The sequence below is a fragment of the Enoplosus armatus genome, chromosome 17 (assembly GCF_043641665.1).
Source record: "Enoplosus armatus isolate fEnoArm2 chromosome 17, fEnoArm2.hap1, whole genome shotgun sequence".
In the NCBI taxonomy this organism is placed as follows: Eukaryota; Metazoa; Chordata; class Actinopteri; order Centrarchiformes; family Enoplosidae; genus Enoplosus; species Enoplosus armatus.
The window spans coordinates 12407461-12420450 of NC_092196.1; the positions used below are offsets into that span (position 1 = coordinate 12407461).

General features: G+C 42.0%; 1 long non-coding RNA gene across 1 annotated transcript in view; it reads left to right on the forward strand.

Moving 5' to 3' along the window:
- LOC139300531 (uncharacterized) overlaps window positions 1-12990 on the forward strand; it is a 50440-nt gene that overhangs the window by 21478 nt on the left and 15972 nt on the right. The window contains exon 2 of the long non-coding RNA XR_011598845.1: window positions 12403-12465. This is a non-coding gene — a long non-coding RNA (uncharacterized lncRNA). The remainder of the gene's footprint in view (window positions 1-12402; window positions 12466-12990) is intronic.

Consider the following 12990-nt stretch of genomic DNA (forward strand, 5'->3'; position numbering starts at 1 on the left):
GCCCAGACCCCTCTTCTGTATATGCTAGGGTTTGATGAGGTCATTCATAACACACACATAAGCAACACATGCACACACATTTGGAGGCATAGAATTAAGCTAGAGAAAAAAAGGAAACCCTAAACAGCAACAAAACAAAACAACAATCTTCTGTTTTATTAATCTTGTAGGAATCCACTAAAGCTATCAAGTGGGTAGTGAATGTCCAGTGCTGCTCGTCCAAGGCACTGAGCTGTCACTCAAAAACTCATTAACCAATGGGGACGCACACCTGGGAAAAAAAAACCTGCCCATGTGAGAGGTTTGTGTCAGAACTGCAAACAAAAAGTCAGGCAGCGCAAACAAAAGAGCTGGCAGCACAATCGCAGGAGTCTGATCAGTGAGAAAGAAGCAGGGGGAACTGTAAACAAACGGACATATTATCAAAAAAGTAAAAGACCAATAGTTTAGGGTTTTATTCTCTCTCAAATTCTTTTTCTTTGTGTGATATTGAAGACATTTGTTTGATTATATTGACACAAATCTGACTCCATAGACATGCTGTTTTTCTGGATTCTCCTTTTGCTTAGTTTGCCTCTAAAGCCTGCAGGGTTCAGGTTTCACACACCTATCAGAGTAACCTGCTACACACTAAGCTCTCTCTGAATAGAACATGGTGCAGAGCAAGCACAGGCCCAAGACAACCTTGTAACATGACAAAAGGCGGGCAAACACCACAGTGATTCTTGTCTTTCTCAAAGGCTTCTGTTGGGGTAGCACGTTCCAGAGGGCCTCCATTGTTCCCTCGATTAGCTCCAACTGAAGTGTCTGTTTGTACTGAGCGGCCCTAAACCAGCAGGCTTGGATCTTCAGAAGTTTTTTTTCTTGTGTCTGATTTGTCACGGTGACAGCTTTTGTAAAGGTCGCGCTTGTGTGGCAGGCGGGCTGGGCTCAGGTGTGCAACGTCAGCCACCTGTTTGCTCAGTGGTCTTATGTGTTCTTTCAACCGTGCACACTCTCTCAAGTTGCCCTGGCTCAAGCAAACATAGATGAAGAAACATGTGAGAGGAAGACATTGCGGTTAAATATCAGCTTTGAGTCCTAATCTGCTCCACCTGAAACTGGATTAGAAAGTTCCTTTTCTTTTGTTGAATCATACCGTTCAACTTCTCAGAATGCGTTTCTCCGTACTGTGTTTGCTCTGGAATACACACTGTGGCCTGTTGTTTGTCTAGTTACAGGAGCAGCCTGGAAGCGGCTGCCAACCTGGCTCTGCAGTTTGTGTGCTGTTTCACTCAGCTGGTGTGGAAAATGATAACAAAGGAAATAAATTAAATAGCACTAAAGCATTTGCGGTCGGGAGATAGAAAAGTGAGACATATTTTGCAGGGAATGGGAGGGGCAAGGGTAGAAGCTGAGGCTGCAGGATATGAATAGGTGTGTGTGTGTTTATATAAATGTGTGTGTGTGTGCATGTGTGTGTGTGTGTGTGTGTGTGTTAAAAGGCTGTGTTTACGAAGCACAGGGCTGGGAACTAAGTGTTTGGCCCTCCAGGTGTGTGTGCCGGTGGTTGTCGAGGCTTGTGAGGCCTGCTGCGGAGGTGGCTACGTGACAGCAGTAATGATAGGTTGTGGCGGGTGAAGACATGAGTGTGTGTTTGTGTGTGTGTGTTGCTGCAGGCAAGTGTTAGCTTGGCTCCTGATGACATACACACACACACACACACAAGCCCGTGCACACAGTCAACAATATATCAGACTTCAAATCCCACGCAGCGAGAACAATTAAACGCATGACATCAGGACGAGTGAGCACTTGCCAAGTGAGTTCTGCAAGTCTGGGGTCAGATAATCCTCAACCAACCAGCTCCATCTAAAACGCAGACTCTTAAGTCACATGTCGGAGGGTTCAAGTTCAGGTTGAGCTGCAATCTAGCAGTGAGGGTCAAGTGCCTCTGCCTGTCTGATTGCCTTTGACCTGTTGGCTTAACAAGATGATCTGTGTTTTTAGCTCTTCAGGGTGCATTTACAACCAAGTACGGACAATTCAATCAGTGTCTGGAGCATTTCCAGCCTAATGCAGAAGAGAACGATTTCATCATGTTCCTGTGTACCTGTGTGTAAGACTTCCTGAAAAAGTGGGCCTCTGTCTTCTTCTTGGCAATTTTTGGTGTGTGCAGCTGGATTGACACTTAAAACACATCAACTGCTGAAAACAAACTCAAAACAACTTGAAGTTGAAGACATTTTTTGTTATTTAACCTGGTTTTAAGACCACAAGGAACGCGACAAGTCTATAGTTTAAGTCTCTACACTAACAGAAAGCTACCAATATTCTGTCCAATAAACAAGTAACTTGTGCGTCCATATAATCTATGGTTTACATTTGTCTCCAAAGAATTCAGTTTCATATCCCAAGGTGTTTTCAGAGATGATGTTTAGGATAACTGATCTGATTATTGTGGACTTCATTTCCTCAGAGCTAAAACCTCTAAAATAACTTTCTGCAGAAGCTTTCAGATCAGCGCTTACGTGTTCTTAGACACTGAAGGCACATGAGCTCAGCTCTGCAGATGTTTAAATTAGTTTCTCGTTTTATGACAAGCACGTACCTGGAGCTCATTAAATGGGATCTTCGACACACTACACTCTCCTGTCATTTACAGTAATGTGCAAAGATAATAGCGTTTCTTGACAAAGATGCTCATTGTTGTGGCTTGCAGCGAGGCCTTGCATCTCGGGGAAATAGAACACAATAAAGCTCTCAGGAGGACCTTTTCAGTGCCGGGGCGTTCCACAGTGGTCTCACCGCTATGGCCGCATCCGTTTGCCCAGTTGTGCGCTTCTCTGTTCTGTGATACCGCAGTATTTTAAAACACACACACAGAAAAGAAGACAGAGGGGAAGAGAGACAACAGGCACGCTATTGTCTTGTCTCATATTGGATGGACTCAGGACTACTCATGTCTACACGTCTCATCTTAAAGTACGAGCTGTGGTTTTGTGTAAGACGGTTGAGTTGCTGCTGCTTTATGTCTTGATGACTCTTTAACATGTCAGCTACCATCCATGCCACCTCTTAAAAGTGAGACATATTAGAGTAATGACACTGGAGACAAATGACTTAGAGAGCCCCCAGTCATTCTGAAAATGGCAACTTGCCACATACCAAGCTCTGGAGCAAAGTAATAAAAATTTACTCCATGACAGATGAACAGTGGGCAACCGCTTGTTTGGTTTGGTAGCTTTTGTCCACAAAGATCAGACGCTATTGTCAGGTGCGTCTGTGTAAATCCTTGTGAGATTATTTTTCTATTAGATTTTTTATCCAGAATTGAACTCTGATGGGGCTGAGTTCAAAGAAGTGAAGAGGATATTTCCTGCTGTCTCAGGGCTTAGTGCTAGTTCAAAGCCTTCCAACTGTTGACAGCAGCTGGTCTTCTCAGGAGCTCTGACTTTGTCCTACTGTACAAAAAAGCTACTACTCTACCACTTTAGTCAATCCCCAACAGTACAACTATACATCCCCCCATGCACTGTAGTAGAAAGCTTTATGATTTAGACAGTATTAAGCTGTCTGGAGAGATATCAAAGCTCCCCTCTTCCATCTCTGACTCTTGTTGTTTCTTTTCAGTTAGTTTCTTTTCCAGTCCCAGAGACGGCAGTGCCCAGAGGCACTGTCAGTGCTTATATTTGTGATTTTGTTGGCAGAGGAACAATGGTTTAGTTTAGGCAGTGCATTCCTGATTATTGACACACTGTGGTATGGAGAAGGATTAGTGAGCGCCTTGGCTTTCTGATTCTTCTGCTTTGGCTCGTGAGCAACACCTGGGCGTATCCATGGCAACAGGCATCACAATGAACACTGATTTCGCCACCAACCGGTTCGACAGAGAGTCGATGGCGACGCTTGTGCAAGGAGGGTCACTCGAGAGAGAAGTGGGGAATGTTTACTTGACATTGCTAAATGCAGCACAAAGTGAGTCCTTGCAAAAATGCCCAGCTGCCATCGGAATTAGATTTTTCCTACTCTTAAATAAAAATCATAAAATGTGTTTATATGCAAGCTTCTCTCCTGCATGTTCAGTAGAAATAGTTTTATAAGGTGGAGGGATGGCAGTTTATGGTTTCTGCAAGAGGAGCTGGTCCCATTCTGACAGCCCTGATTACCTGTGTCCGGCTAGCCCACATGTGGTCTGTGGCGAGATGGCCCGATAGCTGGGACTGAGGCAGCATTGTTAGCCATTTGCTGAGGGTCTCCTAATGACCTGCTCCTCAATCTTATCAGCGGGAGCCCACAGGACCCATATCAAGCGTCCTGGTAAAGACTTCCACTGACATCATGGCCTCCAGGGTCTATCCCAGCTATATCTTCAACTTTGAGAGCCTGCTACTTGGTTTCACAGGGAAGCATCAGGAATATGAAGCCACATATTGTCTTGCATCTGTTATAATTTGAACACACTCCATATAAATGTGTCCTCCTAAGGAATCTGTTTCAAAACATTAGTATAACTCTTAAAACTGTGGTGTTAAGTTGAAACCCAGGATGCAAGACTTGCTTGGAATCGGAGGCCATACCGAGTGTCAGAAATAAATAAAATACACATATCAATGTTTTTTGACGTGTTTGTTTTAATCTTAAAGACAATTCCTTGTATAAATTCAGCCCTGGCATTTCCCAGGAATATTTTGGCGAGGAGTGTCCGAGTTTGATTGACTGCTTCAATCTTGTCGAGTGTGGTCGTATTCCGGAAGAATAGAATATCATCATATCACTCTCATAAACATATTGTGTTTTTCATTTTATTATCTTTTACATACCATGTAGTGCAGTATGTGGGAAACATAATGCTCTAAAGCTCTCAAGAAGCAGCTGCAGTGGTGTCATGTTCGCATTTATCCTCGCAGCATTTCTGCCGAGTGTTTGCGCTTCCTTGCCGGGCTCAACGTTTGTTAATTACTTGTACTGGAATTGAAAAGTCGCTTCATTGGTGTAGCTTCTGTATCCTTTCCCGAGTGCAAGACAAACCTTGAGAATAAGCAGATCCTGCAGATTTGACAGCCTGTCTAGAAGAAAACACTGTGTCGGCATAAAGTTACTGTCCATAGATCCCAGAGGTGACTATAGCCTACAACAGAAACTTTATCTCAAACTTCTCAAACTGTGTTCCTAACGAGCACTGATAAGTAAAGTATTTAGGGCATTTGACTACCCTGTCGTGTGCAATCAGAGGTGATATTGCTTGGCAGGCCAGACAGCTGACAAATATGCCAAGCGGGGGAAAACCCATCAGTTTGTAGCCCATTTGAGTCACTGAATGTTTCCAACCAACTCACTGTTAGCTCACCTGGTGTGTAGAAATAATGATTTCTAATTATGTTTTTACAGATTGGAATTTTCCTGTACTCTTGCTTTTACTTTTCAACCTAACTTGGTACCTTTTACAACAAGACTGCCAAACGTTGGTACAGGAGGCCCTTTTAGAAAAATGTTTTCCATGTGTATAATCATGTATGGCCATGAACATGATTGCTGTCTTCATGTCTTTTGGAATGAGGAAAACCTGCACAGGTAAAACCCCAAGTAATTACACGACTAATTATGTGTCAATATGTCCACTAATAAAAAGAATACATTCATACCTTTTATTTACCTAAATGTTATGAGTGGAAAGTGGTCACACAACAAAAACAAAGTAATTCTAAACTATATAAAAATAGACTAATGCATTGTCCAAAGAATTCAAACACTGAAGAAGTTGTCTGAGAGCAAATGCGGGCAGCTGCCGAAAATAGCCCATAATTTGTGAAAGAACAACAAACATGAAATGTTCTTCCTGATAGCTGAGATGTCAAGGAGACATAATGTAACTGGGAGTGAAGGCTGAGCCGAGTGTAGTGGAACCGGACCTAGCCTGTTCAGGAGCCCTCTCACTCACAACAAGTGGTTTTGTTTGGCACTGTCCCTTTGTTGACACTGTCAGGTTCTCATGCCTATTAGGTTGCTGTCGACAAACGGGCACCATGATGACATGCCCCGCACAATGCCATTGGCTGGCACAGTGTCTTTCTCAAATGATCTTCTGCTTGCTTGACTGAAATGGTTTTAGGCCTCTCGAGCAGACAGGTGTGTTATAGTGTTACAGTATCAATGGATGACATACCTGTACAGTTTCATTATTGTATCACTGTGACATCACTAACATACAGACACACTTTCTCTTGGAAATATCTATTTTCAGTAAGAATGTTTTTCTCAGACATTCTCTCATCCTGGGTGTGTGATTGGTGTGTTAGCCTTGTCATTCTGATGAGGAAGTCCTGTATATATATATATTTTTTTTCTTTCTGATGGCTCGTCCCCGTGTGGGCACTTGGGCACTGGCACTTGTGGAAACAAAATTCCCCTTCCAATAATGAAGAGCATTACAGGCTTCAGCCGCGATCTTACGGTGTAAGGCAGCGTGGGAAGTTTGGTGAACTTCCTGACCCCACGCACCACTGCAGCACATTGACCCTCATCACGTGACAAAGGAATGTTCCGCATCTTTTGTTTTAACATCCACGGCACTCACGGAGTTGAGAGCAATTTTGCATACTATAGAATGATCACTAGCTTGGCATTTTACCTCCCCATTCTCCTCCAGTGTTATTCCCAAACAGGATTTGCAGGCAGCTCCTCTCCTGCATCTTTTAAATCACTTCAAACGCTACTGAAGCCTTTTTCACCCAAAGCGGGCACCCAATCTAATGGCATCATTTGGGCCTGCACACATCGAGAGAATCAACCCCTCTTTTTCTATGCTTAAGGTTTTGTGAACAGGGGAAAACAAAAGGCTGGCCCAGTGAAGCGCATCTCTGCTGGCGGGCTGAATAGAGGGGCCCCTTTCATGGCTGTTTATGAGCACCCCTCTTCAAAAACACACATACAAATCACATCCAGTTCTCCCAATGGCTCCTCTGATACGAGGATGATGGCAGAGAGGGGAGGGGGCTGGAATCTTGTGGTGCCTCTCTCCCTTTTCATATGTTCCAGTTGATGGATTTCCACCCAGTGTCACCCCAGCTTTACTATCGGATCCATCAGTCTGTTTTCATAGGCTGAATCACATGTTACATAAGAGCAAGTTGGGCATCTCTGCCGAAAACATCATTAAAATGTTCAATATAACAGATGCTGGACAGAAGGCAGAAAAAAGGGCACCGTGATTAAACTGTCTGTTGCCTTTGGTGTTTCAAAATGTAAGATACTGTTTATGGGGGAAAACATCCATCATGACACAGCATTGTGACTAGTGTGCATCAAAATTATAAATCACTAATTATTAGTATAAAGTATTTTCATGATCAAGTAATTGTCTGTTATTTTGATAATCAATTAATTGTGAATTTTTAAGCGAAAACACCAAACATGTTATGGTTCCAGCTTTTCGAATGTGACGATTTGCTGCTTTTCTTTATCTTGCATTGTAGTAAATTAAATAAGTTTTGATTATATTTTCTATCAACTGATTAGTCATATAGTGTAGAAAATGTCATAGTGAGAAAGTATAAAACTCATAAATCCTCACATTTTAGAAGCTGTAATTCGCAAATGTTTTGCATTTTTTGGGAAAAAAATACTTAAACCATAGATTATCAAAATAGAAAATCAAGTAATTGTTTCTGCTCTAGAGATGTCACAATAGAGGTGCATCAAGTCTGACTTGTTGAGGTCCAGAGGAGACACTGTGTTCCCGCATATAAACTACAGTATGTGCAGGTCTGTAGCCTGCACATGGAGCATCGCGTGCGCCCCCATTACACACCCGTCAATCTCCCAAAATTAATTTTCCATTAATAAGAGGAAAATGAGACTGATTAACAATTACTGCATCCACTGCAATTTATGAAAAATCATTTTGAGTAGTGGGGAAAGGTTTCACTGACCACTATTGATTGATGCGCCATGCACGTAAGGTGCAGCTGGTCCTGAGTAGATTCCACACAGACACCCAGGTGGGTGAGGTATATTGTCCCCTGCAAAATCTTTTGTTTTAATTATCACAAGTAGCGCGAGCTTTCCAGATGGTTTCCTGTAATTTTTAGTACAGTGTGCTGTCTTGTCTGTAGGCCTGTTGATCTGTTGTGGCAGGAAAGTCCAAAACGTCACATGGTGCTGTCAAGATTTGATTTAAAACTTTGCAAGGGCGTTGTGAAAGTATTTGCACAAAAGTGTAATTAAGTCTAACTGTAAGGCTGTGGCTTTATTGGCTAAATTACAAATGCATTGCATGCATGAATTGAAAAAATCACATTGCATCTAAACAATATAGTGAATCTTGAAACAAGGATCATGATGCAACATCCCTGAATCCCTCCAACAAAATATATAAAATATTTGAAATAATTACTTATTTCCATTATATCCCATTATTGTTTTTAATGATTAATGAACGTTGAAATTCAGATGCTCGTCCAAGATGTTTGCTCTGGCTATGTGTCTCTGTATTAGTGTGCACATGTTCATAGAGAGAGAAAGACAATTTATGCTCATGCTAACTTGTGGATGCACGCCTCTTTATCTTGGTAACCTAGGTCAGAGAGCTGACAACCTTTTGAACGAACTGCAAGTCATCCCACCATGAAGTAGATCATCTTGTGACTACCTTTTCCGCTCTGTGTCATATCTTGTTCAACAGGTAAGGTTTGATGGACAGGAGGAATGCAGGCTGAGGGATTTGTTTTGTAATGGCAGTCAATTCTTTGGGTGTTCTTAAGCAAACAGAGCGGCGCTATGTCCTGTTTTTTCGAGTTTCACACGTCACTGTTCAAACTCTCAAACAGGCTGGTCCCCAAGAGTACATGGAAGAGAGCAAACAGTGCTCTAATACTTCACCACTCTGACCTTCTGCTAACTTGATACACACATAGACAAACACACACACACCTTTTACGAATGCAGTCAAACCATGCGGTGCAAAAGGGTGTGTGAAATGTTCTTTTTAATCTTATATTTTTGTGGTTTATTTATTGTGCAGCTGAATAAACAACGACACGGATAATGTTTAAGTAAACTAAGTTCAGCTTTTGTCTTCCTGTCAAAGTGCTTTAGCCCTGGAGAGTAAATAATATAAAAGTGTGGATCCACCTGACAGTTCAGCTCAGTTTTGGTCTTAGTTTACAACTTTAATAGTTTCTCAGAATGTTCGAAAGTACGAATCTCTTTTAATTGTACTTAATGAGCGACTTTCCATTGTCCACATGTCAGGAAATGGCATTGTTTTTAATGCAACACAGCTCTCATAAACATGGATGGTGGGTGCTATATGTCATGTTTGAGCAGCATATGAGTGCCCCATTTCAGGCTCTGTGTGCCGCCCTAATTGAGTGCTACTTTAATGTGTGTGGGTCAAATGCACGGAAAAACTGTGGGAATTCTGTGGGAAAGTTTAGAAGCTCATAAAATGATGGATTTTCTAGTGCTCCCCAAATTCCAACAAAATGTATTGAAACAGTACAATGTCTATTTTTATTAATGGCATGGAAAAATATAGAGGAAATGTGTAGTAGCTCCCTGGTTGGTGCACACAACCATGTGTGTCTCGGGCTGATTTAGTTTATGTAAGCATGTGTGAAGCAGCGAGGTGCGTATGTGTCTGGACTTGTGTGTCACTGCAGTGTGCCTTTACAGTGCTGCCAAGCTCCCTGCCATGTCGTCCTTTTCTACAAACATTAAGGAACCAAACAACACCCACTGCTTCTATAGATCCCTCTGCGATCCTCTTTACTGTTCTTTTCTTTTCCGCTTGTTTTAAATCTGTCTCCGATATACGAGGCATTCCTTTGTGGTTGTGTAACATGATTTGAGGCGAACAGAGAGAGGGCGAATGAGGCAGAGAGAGAGAGAAAAAGGTTTGTCTTGCTGGGTTTCATGTCCTACTGTGCGCTCATATTTCTCAGCCCGACTCACAGTTGTGGGTAGCTGGCTTATCGTTGGCCTCCTTGGCTCTTTCCGTCATGCGTGGCCTACCTTAATCTCTCTTGTGTACTGTAAACCGCCCCTAATAACCCTGAACACGATTAAAGCAAACATCTTAATAACGGCCTGCCTCATTATCAGCTCACACTGTGAAAATGAGTGGTTCAACCTCACCTCTGTAATCGTACATATGTGGCTCAGAAATCAGCCAGAGAACAAGACAACCTGCTTATTTGGTGTCTTTTACAGGAAAAAGAAAATCATAAGCCTGTGAGGTTGTCTGATTTTCTAATTTTAACAATTAAAGGAACAGATTTTTGGTATTTTACATGAAGTACTTGTTACTGATGAATCCACCATGTGAGTATAATAGTCTGCTGTTTATGAAGAGAGGCAACAACAGTGACAGTGAAGTGCAGGATTGAATGTAGGCTGTTGCTCTAGAGGGTGCTGTTTACTGAGGAAATGTGCTTTCCTCCCCCTTCATCACTGCTGCTCTCACTAAATCTTATTCTTTTTGCTTTCTAGAAAACATAATGTTTTAAAAAACATCCTGTCAATGTTAAAGAAGGTTTTGCTGCCATTTTATTTATTGCTATTAGTAAGTTCAGTAATAGATCAAATTCAACTCCTGAGAGAGAGGTAGACAAATATAATACATATAACATATAATAAATAAAACAGTAATTTCTCAAAGGAAAGATTTTACAGTCTCTGAAAGAATGTGTGGTATTGTGCTGCAAGGCTTCTTCGACATGACATTAGGCCATTGTAATCCTTCTGTATGTGTGTGTGTGTGTGTGTGTGTGTGTGTGGAGTGAGAGCCACAGGTGAGGAGGACACACACACAGACGTACATATGCCTGCAGATGTTTACACAAGTTTCACACAGCCAACAAGGGTAGATGATGAGCTGTCAGTCAGGACATGAGGAAGAATGTGTCCGTGCCGATGGTTACACCTGTGCTGTCTGTGGTTTCCTGCGGCGGTATTGCAGGGTGTAATCCCTAACATCGCCTGTGTTTACGCTTGTGTTTTAGTTACAGGCCTGATACTCGCATGCTTTAGAGCTTAGATGGGACTTCTGCTTCACTTACTCCTCAGCCTGGCCCAGGGGCATCCTCCCCTGCCTGCCACACACAGGCTCATCCCCGACATGTATGGATACAGTAAACAAACACAGGAGCTTTCTGCATGTGTCATACATCCTTTATTCATGTGTGCACACAGTCAAGTATACATTCATAGAAGTAAGAGGCTTTAGATCTACCAATTTCTTAATATCGAACTGGACACTGAGTTCTGTTTTAAGTTGTTACGTAAAAGGTAAATTATGCTCAAACTCTGTTCTAAATTTAGAATGTGCAAAGCCATATTTTTCTGTTGATTTGGACTTGGATTGCCATAATAGGATCATTTACAGGGAACATTAAATTGCGGTTGTTTCCTTCTGTGCTCCGAGTATTTGAGGAGGTCTTTTTTTGTTGTTTTATATGGTTTGTATTTCGTCATGAGTGACGCCGGCTCCACCACTGAGGTCATGAATGGGGAGGAGAAAGTTCCAGTGCCAGGGACTGAACTCAGTTTTTATTTTAGTAAATATGCTAAATTTAGAGCTGAGCCACGGCCAAAAGTTCGTCCCAAACTCCCTGAATGACACACCTTTCGAGAAGTGACTCTCAACATCTGCTATTTTTATCATCGTCTTACTTTTTTCCCCTTGTTTTTGTCCCTTTCGCTCCTCTCTTTTTCTGACAGACACTCTATAAATGATGCAGTCCTGTTTTTCATTTATAAGATTTGTTGGGTGGATTATTATAGAGAGGATCCTAATTCCCACTAAAGGAAGGACATGCTTCAGCAGTGTTTATGAAAACACTGTGCTCTGACGTGAGTGGCAGTGGAGAACCAGTAACAGGTCCTCTCTGCTAACACACCCTCCTTACACCGCTGCCCTGTGAAAGGTCTGTTGTAATGGTGGCATTACAACCTTTATAAGCAAGATGGCCAATTGGATAATGGGATTTGGTTTGCCATTCTGGGCCGTGACAGTGCATAAAGTAACATATGACAGCATCTGCTGACTGAGACAAAACCTTACACTACATAAAGTCTAGCCTGACATAAGTACAGTATTGAAGCCTTGTGGTTCTACTTCAGTATGATGTGACATTGATGAGATCCACCCGTCGCTCGTTGTTATTTCTGTCTCTGACCCATTATTGTCAAGCGGCGCTCGCTCTGCTCCACAGTAAAGTGGTCAGTGTTTTGGAACCTGGTTCTGTGGGTTGAGGCTTTGAACCATTTTCCATTTATACCTCATATTACATGCTCTAACACTGTTTTACCTAAATGAACCCAGCTGAACAAATGGAGAGTTAAGCAGATATAGCAATGGAATACTATATCGTTGGTCTGTGAAGTGACATTTGTCCTCTTTTGCTTTGTTTTTTTTCACAGTGAAGGAATCCAAATTCTTGGGATGAGATGTCAACCTTTTAATTGCTTCCCAGGGATCTTCTGGTGAGTATATATGTTTCTAAAGATGTTGCAAATAGTCTCAATGTGCTTGTGGTGCTTCTGTGTCAAAGTTCTCTCCTGTAAACCTCTTAGTTGCCATAAGGTAAATGTTATGTCCTCATCTCCAAGCTTTTTTGTCCAGTAGTGTTTTGCTTTTCAGCCTCCGTGGCTCACCCAGATGTGCTAAATGTTCTCACTATCTATAACAAGGCAGATGTGTGCCAAATACTTACTGTTACTGTGGTTTAGGCTTATAAAACTGACACAACTCCTACTTTAACTGTTGGCGCAACTGGTAGCCAAATGTTTATTATTTAGCTTAACCTGAAGAATTTAGACAGCATTTACTGGGTGATATTTGTTGTGGTATACTTAAGAGATTGTTCTCATCTTCAAAATGGCATTTTAACACAAATCATTTCATTACACTGCTTTACAAGGCCACAGCCATCAATACTGTTTTGTGCTGCAGCCTGCGGTACTCAATGTACTTAGCCCCTCTCCTACATCCCATCAGCCCCCTCCCTT